The following is a 15,919-nucleotide window of genomic DNA, read 5'->3' as shown; positions in this document are numbered from 1 at the left end:
GATGCCTGGCTAAAAATAACAAAAGACAAGTGGGTACACAGAGCATGATATCCAGAGGCTACTCAGTACCCTTTTCCATGCCACCCCCACAAAGCAAAAGGATCCCAGACATTCCATCCAGTCACAGGGATCAAGCAACCATAGAAATTCAGAAGTTGCTATAAAAAAGACTCATCCAGTCAATCCGCACAGACCAGATAGGATCTGGGACTTGCTCAAGGTTCTTTTTGGTTCCTAAAAAAAAACAGGGGACTGGAGACCAGTTTTAGATCTCAGTAGACTGAACAAATCAGTAAAAAAGACAAAGTTCCGGATGGTCACATTGCAGTCGATACTTCTCTTTTTGGGAAAAGACAGTTGGATGTGCTCTATAGACCTTCAGGATGCATACTACCACATAAAAATGGACAGGCCATCCAGGAATTATTTGCTGTTTCGTCTGGGAGCCAGTCACTACCAGCTTCGAGCTCTGCCCTTTGGCCTCACTACAGCCCCCAGTGTGTTCACCAAATGTATGGCAGTGGTCACGGCTCACCTGAGGCATTCAGGATTCCGAGTGTTTCCATGCCTAGACGACTGGCTCCTATCTGCCACCACCAAGCATCTACTAATACAAGCAAAAGACACCACCTTACAGCTTTTTGCCCATTTGGGGATTACTGTAAACTATGAAAAATCTGCCTTATTACCATCTCAACATATCGTTTTTATAGGCGCCGATGTAGACACTTCTACAATGATGGTAAAGATTCCAGTAGAAAGGATACAGGCCCTTAGAGTACAAGTGTTAGATCTCCTGTGCAGAACAAAATCTCAAGCAAGGGAAGTTCTGAAACTACTGGGCACGATGGCAGCAGTAGTCATTGTAATTCCTCTAGCTTGAATGCACATGAGAATTCTACAATGGCTTCTTTTTGCACAGTGGTCCATTCAAGAACTGCCAGTGTTTCAGCAAATAATGCTGACGTAATCTTGCAAGAAAGACCTGCGTTGGTGGCTTCACTCAAACCAAGTGACGTTAGGCCGACCTTTTGCTCTCCCAGCTCCACTAGCCACGGTGACCACTGATGCTTCCTAGATAGGGTGGGGGCATTATCAGGGAAGAACAGCCCAAGGCAACTGGGAGAATCACAAAGCCCACTTGCATATGAATGTCCTAGAGATAAGAGTGCCGCTTCTAGCATTGCAAGCATTTCAGGAGTCTCTCCCTTTAGGAACAGTTGCAATCCAGACAGACAACATGTCCACTGTATGGTATATAAACAAGCAGGGAAGAACCAAATCTTATCCCTTTTTTCGAGAGGGCCTGAGAGTATGGCAGTGGGCAACGTCCTCCAAACACTTTCGGATATCAACTCACATCCTGGGGAAATCCAACGTGATAGCGGACTAACTCAGCAGAGAAATATTGATGCTCCACGAGTGGTTCCTCAAGCAAGAAGTAGCGGAAATGGTTTTCCAAAAATATGGTCAGTCTTGCTGCGATCTCTTTGGCACGAACATGAAATGTATCAGCTACTTTGCCCTAATTCCCTCTCTGTGGAAACCACCAAGGGATGCACTTGTGCATGATTGGTCCCCGGGTCTTCTCTATGCTTTTCCCCCATTTCCATTGATACCCAAAGTTCTTCAGAAAGGCAGCACATTGGGAAGGACCTTGATACTAAATAACCCCTTACTGGCCTCATCAAATTTGGTTCTTCTTTTTGTGACCTCATCTTCAGGAGGAACCTTGGATTCTGGACTCAATGCCAGATCTTCTGATTCATTCATCGGGAGTTCCTCATCTATCCCTTCAAACCGTCAAGTTGACAGCTTGGCTGCTATGATTCCAAATATATCCAGGCTGCAAAATATTTCATCCGCTGTACAACACATTTTAATTTCCTCTCACAAAATTTCATCAAGAAGGTTATATCTTAGCAAATGGAAAATATTTTCAATTTGGGCATTAGAGAATCATATTGACCCTTATTCAGCATCTATACCTTCTATTCTGGAGTTCTTGACAAAACTTTTTAATGAGGGGCCAGCTGCAGCTACTGTCCGAGTTAAATTGACAGCAATTTCAAATTTTCACTTTGGATATGATGCACCAAACATCATGTCCCACAGACTGTGTCTACAGCCTTTCTGAGAGGCACTAATCGTTTGAGACCACCTATTAAGACCCCACTACCACCATGGAATCTAAATTTTGTTCTGTCTAGGATAATTTTCCCTCCTTTTGAACTTGCATCATCATGCAAATTGAAGTTTTTGACATGGTAGACTATTTTTTTGGTAGCCATCACCTCAGCTAGGAGAGTATCAGAACTACAAGCATTTTCCATCAAGCCCCCTTGCCTATTGTTCCACAATGACAGGTAACATTACTTACAAAACCCATCTTTTCTATCGAAGGTATGTTCAGAGTCCAACCTAAATCGATCCATAGAACTACCAGCTTTTTTTCCCAAAATTTGGCTGTAAGGCAGAATATATATGCTACACCAACTTGATGTTCATAGACAGTTATGTTTCTATTTACACAGAACAAAAGGATTTAGAAAGTCTGATCAACTATTTGTTTCATTTTCAGATGTCAAGAAAGGTGCATCAGTAGCAAAAACCACTTTATCTTAGGTGGTTATCGGACTGCATTTTGTTCACTTATAATTCAGTGAGTAAAAAACTGCCAAAGACTCACTCTACTAGGTCGGTTTCCACCTCTTCTGTTTTTAGTGCCAAGCTGCCAATAGATACCATTTGTGCAGCGGCAACTTGGGCAACGCCTGATACCTTTATCACTCATTACAAAGTAGATTTGGCCTCCAGGGACAGGGTCTCCTTCGGGTCCACTGTTCTGAAGAATATACTCCTGTAAGCCACCTAAGAAGATGGTGCTAGGGACGCTGTCCCACCAGTAAAGAATGAAGGTGAAATAGGACAACTTCACATAAAGAAGTTATGTACCTACAGTATTGTTCCATGTGAGTTGTCTATCTCGCCTTCATTCTTTTGTCCACCCTCCAACCCCCAGCCTGTGGCTTCTAGTGGATCAAGAGGTGTCTCATTCATGCCTGTTTGGCTTTGACCCTATTCTGGCTTTCTAAACAGTAGGAAATTATGTGGGGGTGTATATATATATATATATATATATATATATATATATATCGAGAGAACCCTGTTTGATTCTTCACAAAGACAAGGTCATTCTGTGTACAAATTTCTCTTGCATGCCCAAGAGTATTTTAGAGTTTACATTGCATCAGGTCATCAGTCTCACCATTTTCTATCCATATCCTAAAAACAAGGGGGAGAAGATTATAGACACTCTGGATGTGCATTGGCAAATCAGGTGCCATCTTGATAGAACTACGATCCTTAAAAAAGTTAATCAGTTATTTATTTTCTATTCCTGGACTAAGAAAGGTCACCCTGTATCTAAACAGTCTATTTCCAGGTGGCTGTCTTCTGCTGTTGTGTTTTGTTAAATTCTGCTAGAATCTCGGCTTCTATGATGGCATACTGGAAAGTGGTAGACTCTAGAAGCATTCTTGAAGGAGCAACTTTTTGTCATCTGTCCAGGCATTTACAAAGCACTACAAACTGGATTCCTTTTCCAGGTTCAGAGTAGGTTTGTTGGGACCATTCTCCAGGAGCTCCTCCTTGGTTGCATAAACTGTAGTAGTCTATCCATAGGCTACTGTAGCAGTGAGAATGATGAACGTAGTATAGTTGTGCAGGATGTTCTTCTTGTTTCACTGTTGCAGTCACTACATTTGGGTAATCTGCTGGCAGGTTGCCCTCAGTCAGCCTGAATAACAAAGTCTTGGGTCCTGTGTCGGTTGCTGTCTCCTCTTCCATGATGTCAGGTCGTCAGGGGTATAAAATATGCAGCCAACGCCATATTTGCCGCGTGGTGCCCGAAGCAGAAGCATTTCGCAAGTGCTGGTCGGCCGACTCCTGAAATTTTCATTTTCGAGTTTCAGAACCAAAGTCTTCAAACTAAAGCTAAGTACCCCATTGGGGAAACTTTTTCTTGCTCCTTACCGATGTCAGTAAAAGTTAATAATTGCATTACTTGTGGGAAGCAGATACCTCATAAGGATTTTCATTTGTACTGTATTCCTTGCCTAGGCCCTGACCACAACGTGCCTTGCTGTCGGTTTTGTGCTAAATTTAACCAACGCACTATTAAGCGTCGATATATTTTTGCTTCTAAATATTTTGGTTCAAGATTTAACTACCCTGAAATGTAGTCGGTTAGCAGTCCAACTACCAGAGTTCACAAAAAACACAAGGAAAAAGAGATAGACTGTCGAGGTCCAAAACCGACGACGCTTCTCCTAAGCCAGTCGCCGGTTCGCCGGTACTCACGTGATTTTGCAGCCCCTGATACCCACTACTTTTGAGTCGCAGGCCTCTACCGAGACCCATTCAGAGTTCGGTTTGCCACGAGATTCGCAAAGTATTGAGCCCGCGGATGTCTCTCCCTTGGATCTGTCTGGAGCCGCTGAGCAGGCTCCGGCTTCTGAGGGTGTTTTCAGGCCTCAACATTTTTACATTAAACCGACGCCATCAACAAAAACAAGGTCAAAAACTACTTCTATGTCTAAAAATCCAACGCATGAGCCACGTGCTCAGGCCATTATGCCTAAAAAAACAAATGATCAAAATGGTTGAGGATTTAATTACCTTGATCAGGGGTTCCCAACCCCCCCTGCTAAGAGGCCTAGGCAAGGCACTGATTATGAATCTTCAGATCAGGTTTCCATTTCTTCTGATCAGGAATTTTCTGTTCCACCTTATGAGGATTCTGATGCAGAGGAATCCATCCCACCTGCATCTTCTCCTGAGGAGTACCCTTTTGGAGAGACTTTGTATACTTTAAGGGAACATTTTCACTGCGAGAGTCAGGACTTCTCTGAATCAAAAAAGTGGCTTAGGGATTTCCTCCTTCTTCCTCAGCATAGGCCTTTGGCAATACTTCCTGTATTAGACATTGTGGATGATGTGTTCTCGGAATCAAGCATGGCTCCTGATTCCTTGCCTCCGGCTCTTAGTAAGCCAGACAGATATTACAGGGTTCCTGACTCCCACAAATTTCTATTCAAAAATCCTGCTGCTGATCCTGAGACTATTTCTCAGGGTCCCAAGGGTGTTGAGGCTTCTGCAGCCAAAAATCCTACCCCTTCTGATAGAGATTCCAGAGCGCTGGATAGATGGGGTAAGAAGGTTTATACGTCTGCAACCTTGGCAATTAGAGCTTTAAACTGCCAGTTTTATATGCTTAAATATCAACAGCATGTTATGTGCTTACTGAAACTGAAAATTATGTTGATTTCTGATTGTGTGGAAAATAGAGTTACAGGATTTATTGCATGCAGTAGAACAGGCTGGAAAGCATACTTTGCAATGTGGTTTTGATTCCTTGGAGGCCTCTTGTAGGGCCGCCATTACTGGATCTGTGTTAAGAAGGCATGCCTGGCTCAAGGAGCAAAATCTGCCTGATCATGTTAAAGCTAAATTGTTGGATGCCCCTTTGCAGCATAATACTCTGTTTGGTAATAAGGCAGAAGAGGTTTTAAAGAAAATGTAAGACAAAGCTAAATCTATGTAAAATGTAAAAGATTTTTTTTGCAAGTGCAGCCACCCAGGTTCAGTAGGCACTGGCCTACTAACAATTGGTCCTTTCCTGTGTCCAACAGAGCCAGTCAGGGCAAACCCAGGCGCTCAAAAGGCTCCAGATATCAATCACAGGGATCTTACAGGTCAAAACAGTGGGGTGCCTCCACCTCCAAATCTGGAGGTAACAAAGCACAACCCTACAGTAAGCAGTCTCATTGACTTTCCTCTACCATCTCCAAGCACTTATCTTTTGGCAGCCCCCTTGGGGGGAAAACTAGCACTTCATGCTCAAAATTGGCAGTTAATTCCCCAGGACAAGTTGGTATTAAACATAGTATCCCAGGGGTACAGATTTCATTTCCATACTTTGCCAATTCCAAATGGATGGCCGGATCTGCCACAAAACCAGTGGGCAGAGGCCCAGAAACAAGTCATGCCCCTCATGGATATGGAGGCTATTCAACCAGTACCAGAAAAGGAAAAAGGGCAAGGATTTTATTCAAGACTTTTCCTGGTACCCAGAAAAGACAATTCATGGCATCCAATACTGGACTTATCGATTCTGAACATGTTCCTGAACATTCCAGAATTCAAAATGCTGACTTTACAACAGCTACTGCCTATGCTAGGCAAGAATGCTTGGTTAGTCACTCTAGACTTAAAAGAGGCATACCTGCATATCCTAATAAAGGAATCTTGCAGAAGATACCTCCGCTTCAAAGCAGGCTTTTTGCATTGCCAATTCTCTGCATTGCCCTTTGGCTTATCTACTGCGCACAGGGTCTTTACAAAGTGCCTGGCACCAGTAATTGCATTCTGCAGACAAAGAAACATTCAGATTTATCCTTATCTGGACAATTGTCTCATTCAGGCAAAGGACACTCTTCTTCAACATCTGGCATTTGTAAAAAGGCTTCTAGCATGCCTAGGGTACACCATAAACGAAAATAAATCACAACTGGTACCCTCTCAAATAATTACATTCCTGGGTGCATGCTTGAATACAACTGCCCAGATGGCTTACCTCAGGCCAGACAAACAAGTGCAATTGACAACATACTTCAAACAAATTGCAACAAAAACCTAGTTATCTGCAAGACCAATTCTGCAGGCTTTGGAGTTCATGGCATCCTGCATTCTACTAATTCCATATGCGAGACTGCATATGAGGAAACTTCAATGGTACCTAAAAAGTTTATGAAGTCAACATTATCACAGCCTGGAAACAGTTATCCCTCTCATTCCCTGCCTACAACAGGACTTTCTTTGGTGGGCAGACACATGTCACCAAAACAAGGGACTGTCATTCACTCTACCCCCTGCCACCCAAACCCTAACTACAAACGCATCAGACTATGCTTGGAGGGCCCACCTGGCAGGGAGATGCATTCAGGGCAAATGGAGCCCAAACCAATTGCATCTGCATATCAACCAGAAAGAAATGCTAGCTGTTCAGAATGCTCTGACAGCCTTCAAGGACTTACTTCATCCAGGACAGCTACTGATAAAGACAGACAACACCACAGTTATATGTGGTACATAAACAAGCAGGGGGGGGGGTACCCATTCCTACCCCCTTTGCAGACTAGCTATGTGGAACACAGCCTTGACTTACCAAATGCATCTTCAAGCTTAGTTCCTGCCAGGAAAGCAAAATACTCTGCCAGACGACCTAAGCAGAAATCCTATGGACCCGCACGAATAGAAACTGGATCCACAAATCTTCAACATGTTAACACAGAATTGGGGAAGACCAGGCATAGATCTATTTGCATCTCCCCAAAACTATCAGTTGGACATATTCTGCACGAGAACTCATCACAAAAAAGCATGGAAAGTGGATGCTCTATCCTTCAGCTGGAAAAACCTATCAGCCTATGCCTCTATGCCTTTCCTCCTCTGCCTTTACTCTCCAAGGTCTTACTAAAAGTCAGACAGGAAAATCCAAAAATGATTTTGATTGCTCTGGACTGGCCTCACCAACACTGGTATCCACTTTTAAGGAATGTCACACCTTCCTCTGTGGTACTTGCCTCAGACACCTCACCTACTGTCTCAGCAGAACTATCAAATTCTGCACACTCAGCTCCAAACTCTGAATCTTGCAGCATGGCTAATCAACTAATTATTCAAACCACATTTCTCAGTAAAACTGTGATGGATGTCATTTTGGAAGCCAGTAGGCCTAGTACTAGAACATCTTATGCTGATAAATGGAAGAAATTCTGTGCTTGGAACCAAGCACAGGGAATAGACACAGCAGTATTCCTCAGATTTTACAGTACTTAACTGAGATGCTTGACAAGGGCCTTTCTTTTTCTTCAATAAAAATCCATGCCTCTGCCATCACGGCTCATTACAACACAGAGCCTCCCTCTTTTTTCTCATCCACTGCTAAAACAGTATCTCAGAGGGGTCAAAAATGTAAGGCCTCCCAGGAGAGTGCCAACTCCCGCATGGGACCTCAATTTTGTGCTGGAAAAACTCACCCTACCTCCTCTTGAACCAGCAGCTTCTGCAGATATAAAATTTCTTTCTTGGAAAACAGTTTTTCTTTTGGCAGTCACTTCAGCTAGAAGGGTTTCAGAACTACAGGCTGTCATGGCAGTGGAAACTTTCATTATATTTTACCCGGACAGGGTGGCCCTCAGGACCAGTCCTTCCTTTATGCTTAAGGCGGTATCCAGTGTGGCTCTTAACCAAACCATTCATCTGCCAACTTTTTTCCCAAATCCGCAGAACAAGGGGGAGTGGATTCTGCATTCATTGGATGTACACAGACAACTAAGATTCTACTTAAACAGGACAAAATCTTTAGGAAAGTCTGAATAACTACTGGTAGCATTTGCTGCAGGATCAGAGGGGAAGGCTATATCAAAGCAGACTATTTCTAAATGGATAAGCCACTGCATTTGTTTTTGCTATTTTGCACCATGGTAAACCTGTGCCCAAGGGGATCAGGTCCCATTCCACCAGGGCTGCCTCTAATTCAGCAGCTTTTCTCAGAGGGGTCCCAACCAAAGACATTCTAGAAGCTGAACTTGGAGCTGTGTTCATACGTTCACAAAGCATTACCATTTACCTCTCTTCTCTAAATCCAGGGCAAGCTTTGCCACTGCAGTCTTGCAGGGCCTTATAGCTGCTCCTAATACTGTTTACTTCCTTCCTCCCATCCATAGCTTTGGGATTCTACCCAAATGTAATGACTGCAACAATGAAACACGAAGAACATAGTACAGTTGTGTACACTTACCATAAATGTAGATGTTTGAGTGTATTCACTGTTGCAGTCCGGGTTACCCACCCGCCATCCCCCATTCTATACCTTTTCTTTCCTTCACTATACTCAAAAGCCTTTGTGGTGTATTTGATTTTAGTTGAAGGTAAATTTTATGTTTCTAAGGTGCATTTATATATTTACTGTTTGTTTATATATTTTTGCTCCCCATTTGGGGGTCACCTGATACCTGGAGCCAGAAAAACTGATTAAAATGGCGTCGGCTACATGTTTTATATCCCTGACGACCTGATGTTATGGAAGAGGAGACAGCAACCGACGCAGGACCCAAGACTTTGTTATTCAGGCCGACTGTGGGCAACCTGCCAGCAGATTACCCAAATGTAATGACTGCAACAGTGAATACACTCAAACATCTATATTTATGGTAAAGTGTACACAACTGTAGTTTGCACTTACCCATAACAGAAGATGTTCGAATTATTCACTCTTGCACTAGCTAAACCTTCTCCACCCTCCTTTTTGTATATAGTTTTAGTAGGAGACAAAATTAGATTTTGGTTATTATACACAAAATGAAGACAGCCAGCACCATACGAAGATTCCAAGACTTTAATAAGTCTTATTCTTGTTCTTGATCCATGATAATACATGTAAAAACATATTAGGAAGGCCCAAAACCTCCTAAATCTTAACACACCGATTTCGGCCAAAAGCCTTTTATCAATGACTTATTAAAGTCTTGGAATCTCCGTATGGTGCCGACTGTCTTCATTTTGTGTTTCCTGATTTTTGGCCTTTGCACTTGCTGTCCGTGCAAAGCTACGTGTTTGGTTTATTTTGGTTATTATATCATGGTTTACTTTAGTCTCAATTCCTCATTTTCTTTGATTGGGGCAAGAAGGTCCTGAAGATTTTTTTGTCACTATTTATAAAGCTGCCCCCAAAATGGATTAGCTTATAACAAGTCAGAGTGCAGGTGTGGAAGGGGATGAAAGGTTTTGGATACTGTCCGGTTGCTGCATCCTTAGCTGGATGCAACATTCTTTTACCTTAGGAAATTTGAAAATTCTGTCTGAGTTTCTACTACTAAATATACATCTTCCTTACCAAATATTTTCATATATTTTTGCAGAAATCTACCCCTTTTTGTTACATTTTCTCTTCAAGTTCCCCTTAATACATACTCACTAATGTAAATCAGGTTCAGTTCTCACCCTTTAATAATGAGCCCTGCTGAAAACTGATTATTTCTTCCAAAAATCCTTAAGCTTTACGTTAGCCATTTTTTGTGGAATATAAATACATGCCAGCGTAGTCTTCCTCCATTGCCAATAACCCCTTACTACCAAAAATCAATTATTTTCTTTTTTTCCTATTCTGTTGGAGCCCATTTAAAATAAGTATTTTACTCTCCTTTTCATTTGTCCCTGACATTCTTCTGAATATCCATCCTGAAATCCTTTCTTTGTCAAGTTCAGTTTTTCATTTGTTTCAAAATATGTCTCTTATAGCAGTGCTGTTTGCATTCTGCATGCCTATTAATGTAATTTAGTGCTGCTTCCTTTTTGTCTGTACCTGTAAGGCATTTTATATTCCAAGATAGTATGGGTAGAGTAGCCACTATGATTAAAAAGCTATTAAACATGATAGTTTTTTGTGTGCGCATTTCCAACTTTTGTCTTGTATGTTCATGCTAATGACGGGCAGGCTCATCTTTTATGTAGTTGTTTCTTAACTCCATTTGAACCTATGTCACATTTTTCAGTATGTTTTTGCTTTTTGAAAGCCTTCAAATAAAAATAGTTTTTCAGAGCATCCCTGTCCCCGTTAACTTATAACAGACAACACCACAACTATGTACAAATTTCAACTGTCCAGATAGGAACAGTTGTCAACTAGACCCACAGGCATTCCTAATCTAAATTTGTTACCCATGCTAAAGCAAATATTACAGCCTGTGTTTTCACTTTACTGATTGCTGTCTGTTCTTTTCTCATCTCTACCCTCCTCTTAGATGTGAAAAACAGTTTACATGCTTTCAGGAAACATTAGCTTTTAGCCCTAAGAAAAAGTGCACTGGCTACCTTTAAATAAAAGTAAATTGTGCATTGTTATGTCAAACGCATTAAAGTATTAAGGCTGCTGGGCAAGCTACTACCTGTTATTCATTTCCTGTAATTTCAGACTTTTTCACTGAACCGCTTGCCATTGTCCCTTTAAATGTTGCTTTTTTCTCTGCAAGTGGTGCTCAGAACTCTCAAGTTTGCACCTGCGAACAGCTCCTCTTCATGTTAACATAGTCACCAGTGAGAAAAAAAAGCAGCAAGCAACTTGCAGGTGCATGAAGGAATATTTGTAAATTTTATCCTGAACCCACTGGACAAAATTTCTCTGGCCAGTTGCCTTTAGCTCCAGAGAAATTATCTCACAGTGGGTGAGCATTTCCTAATGGCAAAAAAATTGCTTTTTTCATGCCTTTCATCATTTAGTCATATTTATCAAACCATTTGCTTACAACAACCTGTTTATAGTTTAAGCCAAGAATATTAATGCAAACATCCTTCTAATAACAAGAAAAATGCCTTAATTCTACATGTAATATAATCAGTACACTTTTACACCCCACTCCAGCAGCACAAGATCACATCATTGTATTAACTTAAACTTGGCTTTTGTCCAAGCTGTATTGTCTTGTTATAGTGTAAAGTCTGTATTTCCTACAGCTAAGAAAAAGCATTTGTTTACTTACTTTAATATTTTGATATATGCACAGCAGTCACTGGAAAGATGCCACACAGATTTAAAATACTCCTGACTGCACACTATACGAAACTACTATACAATATAACAATCAGTTTACATTGTGAAATGTTTTGTACAAATACTAATAACAAAAATGTTTACTTGGTTCCTTCCTTTTTTCATTTAGTGCCTTTCTAAAATTAGTGAAATAAATTGGAGTATATGCTTTACAGTCCACCCACAAGTTTCAACAAAGTGAGTGAAATTCAGTCTTTCTCAGACTTTTTCTTGCAAAGCCATATTTCACAAATGTGATTGATACTTTATAGTCACACAATTTATACATTAATGTCAAGGCTGCTGGTGGTCTTCCTGATAATCTCCAATTCCCATCACCACAATTTGGTGCAAGTCCAGTGTACTCCTGATTCTTCTAGTAACTCTTGTGCTTTTTTCTGTGTTTCAACCATTTTCCTTTGGAACAATGAAAAAAAAGTTTCTCTTCCACCTGGTGTACAGTGAATACTCATTTGTCAAAAAAAAATGCTGTCTCCAAATTTTCCTTTCTGCCACATTTTTGTCAAGATCAACATTTTCTACAGGCATTATTCCATCTTTACTAATATAGATCTTGGCTGCTTTCCCAAAGTCATGTTTGGAACATGTACTTGATGTGCCCATTCAGTTAACAAATCTTGCTGTGGAACACCAGTCCAGCTGCTTATTTGTGCTTTCAAAACATTAATACAATCATTTCCTTCCAGTTTCTCTGGTACAGCAGAACATTCAACAAAGTGAGTGAAATTCAGTCTTTCTCAGACTTTTTCTTGCAAAGCCATATTTCACAAATGTGATTGATACTTTATAGTCACACAATTTATACATTAATGTCAAGGTTGCTGGTGGTCTTCCTGATAATCTCCAATAATCTCCATAGTCGAAAACACATCTGACACAGATATCCTCCAGAAGGGCCTCACAGAAACGGATAACTGGTGCCAGAGCCATGGCCTGAAGTTAAACGCCAAAAAATGCATAGTCATACCCTTCGGGAAAAACAAGGTTACCCCTAGCTACCATATAGGTGGCAATCCACTGAGCACAGAAAAAGTCATCAGAGATCTGGGGACCCAGGTTGACAGTAGCCTTTCGTTTGACACTCATGTTGCTAAAGTAGTTAGGAAAACCTTCTATATCACCCACCTGATCATGAAGGGATTCACATCTAGATCAAGGGAGGTCATCGTCCCCCTGTACTCATCACTCATTAGACCTATGATTGAGTACGTTGATTGCCCCGTTCGGAATGTATCTGACCAGACACCTGATGCAGCTTGAAAGGCCCCAAAAGTTCCTCACCAAAAGGATAAAGGGTCTCAAAAATATGTCTTATGCTGCCCGACTGAAAGAACTCCAGCTCTATTCAGTCTCATACCGCTTGCTCAGAGGTGACCTGTGCCTGACATATAAGGCCATGTCAAACCCAGATTTGATGAATATGCTTCACCTCAAAAAATCTAGATCCCTCAGAACCACAAGGGCGGGAGACTTAAACCTTGACACGGTTATAAATAGAATGTGCTGGAGGGACAGATTCATCACCCAGAGACTCCCTATGCTGTGGAACAAAATCCCGGTACATGTGAGGCAGAGCACCTCTCTGGCCTTGTTCAAGAGGAATCTTGACCAATGGATGGGAGATTGCAGCTATACCCCAGGGATTACTTCAGTGTCACTGCTTGACAGAGGCACAGCAAAATGATAGGCATAGTTTTTATTCAAACTAAAGGGGTGGCGAAAGCCACATAACTATGGGCTAGGCTTATAAATGCCCTTGGGCAGATAGCCTAGTATGAACCTATGAACCTCATATTCAGCCAGCCTTTTCTTCATTTCAGCCCCTGATTTTTGAAGTTTTATCAGTTCATCTGGATAGGTAGTTAAAGCATCTTCTTTTTATTTCCAGCCTTTTGACTTGATATATTATTACAGTGTTTCATTTATTTTAATCACTCCTGAGTACATTTGATTTATTTTTTCCTCTGAATTACTGGAAGCCGTCTCTTGTACCAAAGCTGAAGCTTGAATTGTTTTTTGCTGAATAGCTGCAGGATTCTTCCCAGCCAGTGTTTTCTCTTCAACTTTTCTGGCTGGTTTTTTTATTAGAGTCTCCACATTTCATCTTTGCAGGTAGCCAGCAACTGAATTTTACACAGACAGTTTCACCAGCATTTTTCTCAATTTGTTTTCTCACTTGGAGAGCTTAAAATAAGTTGTTGATCAGTGAGCAGCCATTTTTGGGAGACATGCCTTATGTTCTTTTTGATGTTTAATAATGTTCACTTTAGTTTGCTGTCCATCCATTTTTCTCTGGTAGACTTCCAGGGCATGAAAACAATAAGTACCTAGATTAGAATTTTACTTTACTTCATTTTGCATCTACTGGTACTTCATTTGACCGAAACCAACAAATTAAAATTACCTTACCTTTTCAAGGTCCATGACTTCCCTGGAAAAGCACTCCAGTAAATGTACATATAGAACCATGATTTTGTCCACAAATTTCCAGATCACAAACTTTCTTTTGATAGCATTAGTGACATTTAGGAAGAAAACATAGGGCAGTAAGTCCTTTGAAGGCCTACCTTACTCGGGGGGGGGGGGGCATAAATAATGTTTTAGTGCAGGTTTTCCTTCCATTGGGCAAACCTTCATGTCGTGTGCCAGCAGTAGACCGTAGAGAGTGTTTGGCCACAGTAGCCCCTGTCAGCTCTGCAGAAGCTTGTTGTTCTTGGCCCTGTAGAGAATCAGGTTTGTAATTCTCCCAACCAGGCAAGACTGTAGAGTTGAATGTCCTTCTGAAATGCTGAATGTTATCTTTTAACCTCCTCTGCAAGTGTTTTTCCATGTCTGTCTGCCAGCCGTTACACCATCCACTTTTGATTGCAAGTCCGTGCATTATCTAGACGTGAGGAGTCCCCCAGGTCTGCTAGGGCCAGAACTGTCCATAAGGGCTCTCATTCATGCAGACAGTGAGTAGTTGTGCTGTTGCTTGCATCTCAATAGTGATGGGATTTGTGCAGGTAACTAACCATTCCCTAGGCTGGGGGACTGGCTGCCTGAATCATCACAGGGACTCTCATTGGCTTCCCACAGTGAGTGGGCACTTCATAGCACTTGCAGTGACCTCCAAGAGGCTGTGGCTGCTCGCCTCCCCCAGGCTGGATGGGGATGTCATGTAGTAGTCAGGGCTTTAGCCTTTTATGCCAGTGGTTCTGGGGCTAGATATTGGAATTTTTGCCTTTATTGATGCCATTGCTGATGCTTCACTGCTTTACATAAGACTTCATTAATGATCTTTCTCGATACCAGCAGGGACCCACAAAGGATTGTTTTATTCTTGGGATGGTATGTCATCTTTATAATTCAGAGAAGAAGCAGAAGGTAGCCCCACAGTTTTTATCAGCAACAGTTGTGAAGGTCTTTGAGACAAGATTGTCAAGAATTAGCGTTTTCGTTATTGTTTCTTCCTTGAAGGTAGGAGGCATGCTGAAAACTCTAGTATATATACATTTCCCCGTCTGTCATCTTTACAGTTTGATTATAGGAAATCCATGGAGGAAAAATTAGTAGGCTGGCAAAGAGTTAACCTCCAGCTTGGAAGCCCTCTTGTTGGGCAAGTGAAGGGACTCCCCCTCACTAGATTTTTCAGTTATATTTCAAGAAAGTGAACTTGGCATACACAGTGCAGATCCTCTTCCATGGCGTTTGATACTGGAGAAGTGGAAATCTGCCACCCCCTTCAGAGCTGCTCTAAACTTAATGAGGGAGCATTTTAAATGGGAGATATGAGAGAACCTCAGAGATAATTATAACTTTTGACAACCCACATGTCCTCACTGTGTTTTTTTACATGCATTTGTTTGCATCTGTAAATTCAGACTCACAGCTGCCCACCCCTAAAAATCATATTAGATAAAGAATAATAACCCTGTAGTGGGTTTTAATATGACACATTGCTGACAGTGCCCACATTTGAATGTCCCTTTTCACTTTCTGCACACACATATTTCTTGATTAATATCAGTGATATTCTGCTTGAAACAAAAATTTTGATGGTGGGTGGATCAGGTGACCAAGAACCCAGGCCTCCGTCTTTAAGTACCCACACCCTCCCAGACTATGCATACAGATGCTTCAGATTTGGGATGTGGAGCAACCCTAGGACAAAGAAAAGTGCAAGGTTTGTGGACAGTCAGACACAAACTAGAACACATAAACATCAGAGAAATGAGAGCAATCCTCCTTGCTCTACAGGCCTTC

At 41.5% G+C, this 15,919-nt stretch overlaps 1 protein-coding gene across 3 annotated transcripts in view; it reads left to right on the top strand.

Moving 5' to 3' along the window:
• EP400 (E1A binding protein p400) overlaps window positions 1–15,919 on the top strand; it is a 3,509,270-nt gene that overhangs the window by 2,265,613 nt on the left and 1,227,738 nt on the right. The gene's annotated exons all lie outside the window — the stretch shown is intronic.

This window comes from Protopterus annectens, chromosome 1.part0 (assembly GCF_019279795.1).
Source record: "Protopterus annectens isolate FY-2018-M chromosome 1.part0, PAN1.0, whole genome shotgun sequence".
Taxonomy (NCBI): domain Eukaryota; kingdom Metazoa; phylum Chordata; order Ceratodontiformes; family Protopteridae; genus Protopterus; species Protopterus annectens.
Note: the sequence above shows the minus strand (reverse complement) of the source record. Positions and strands in the feature narration are given on the sequence as shown.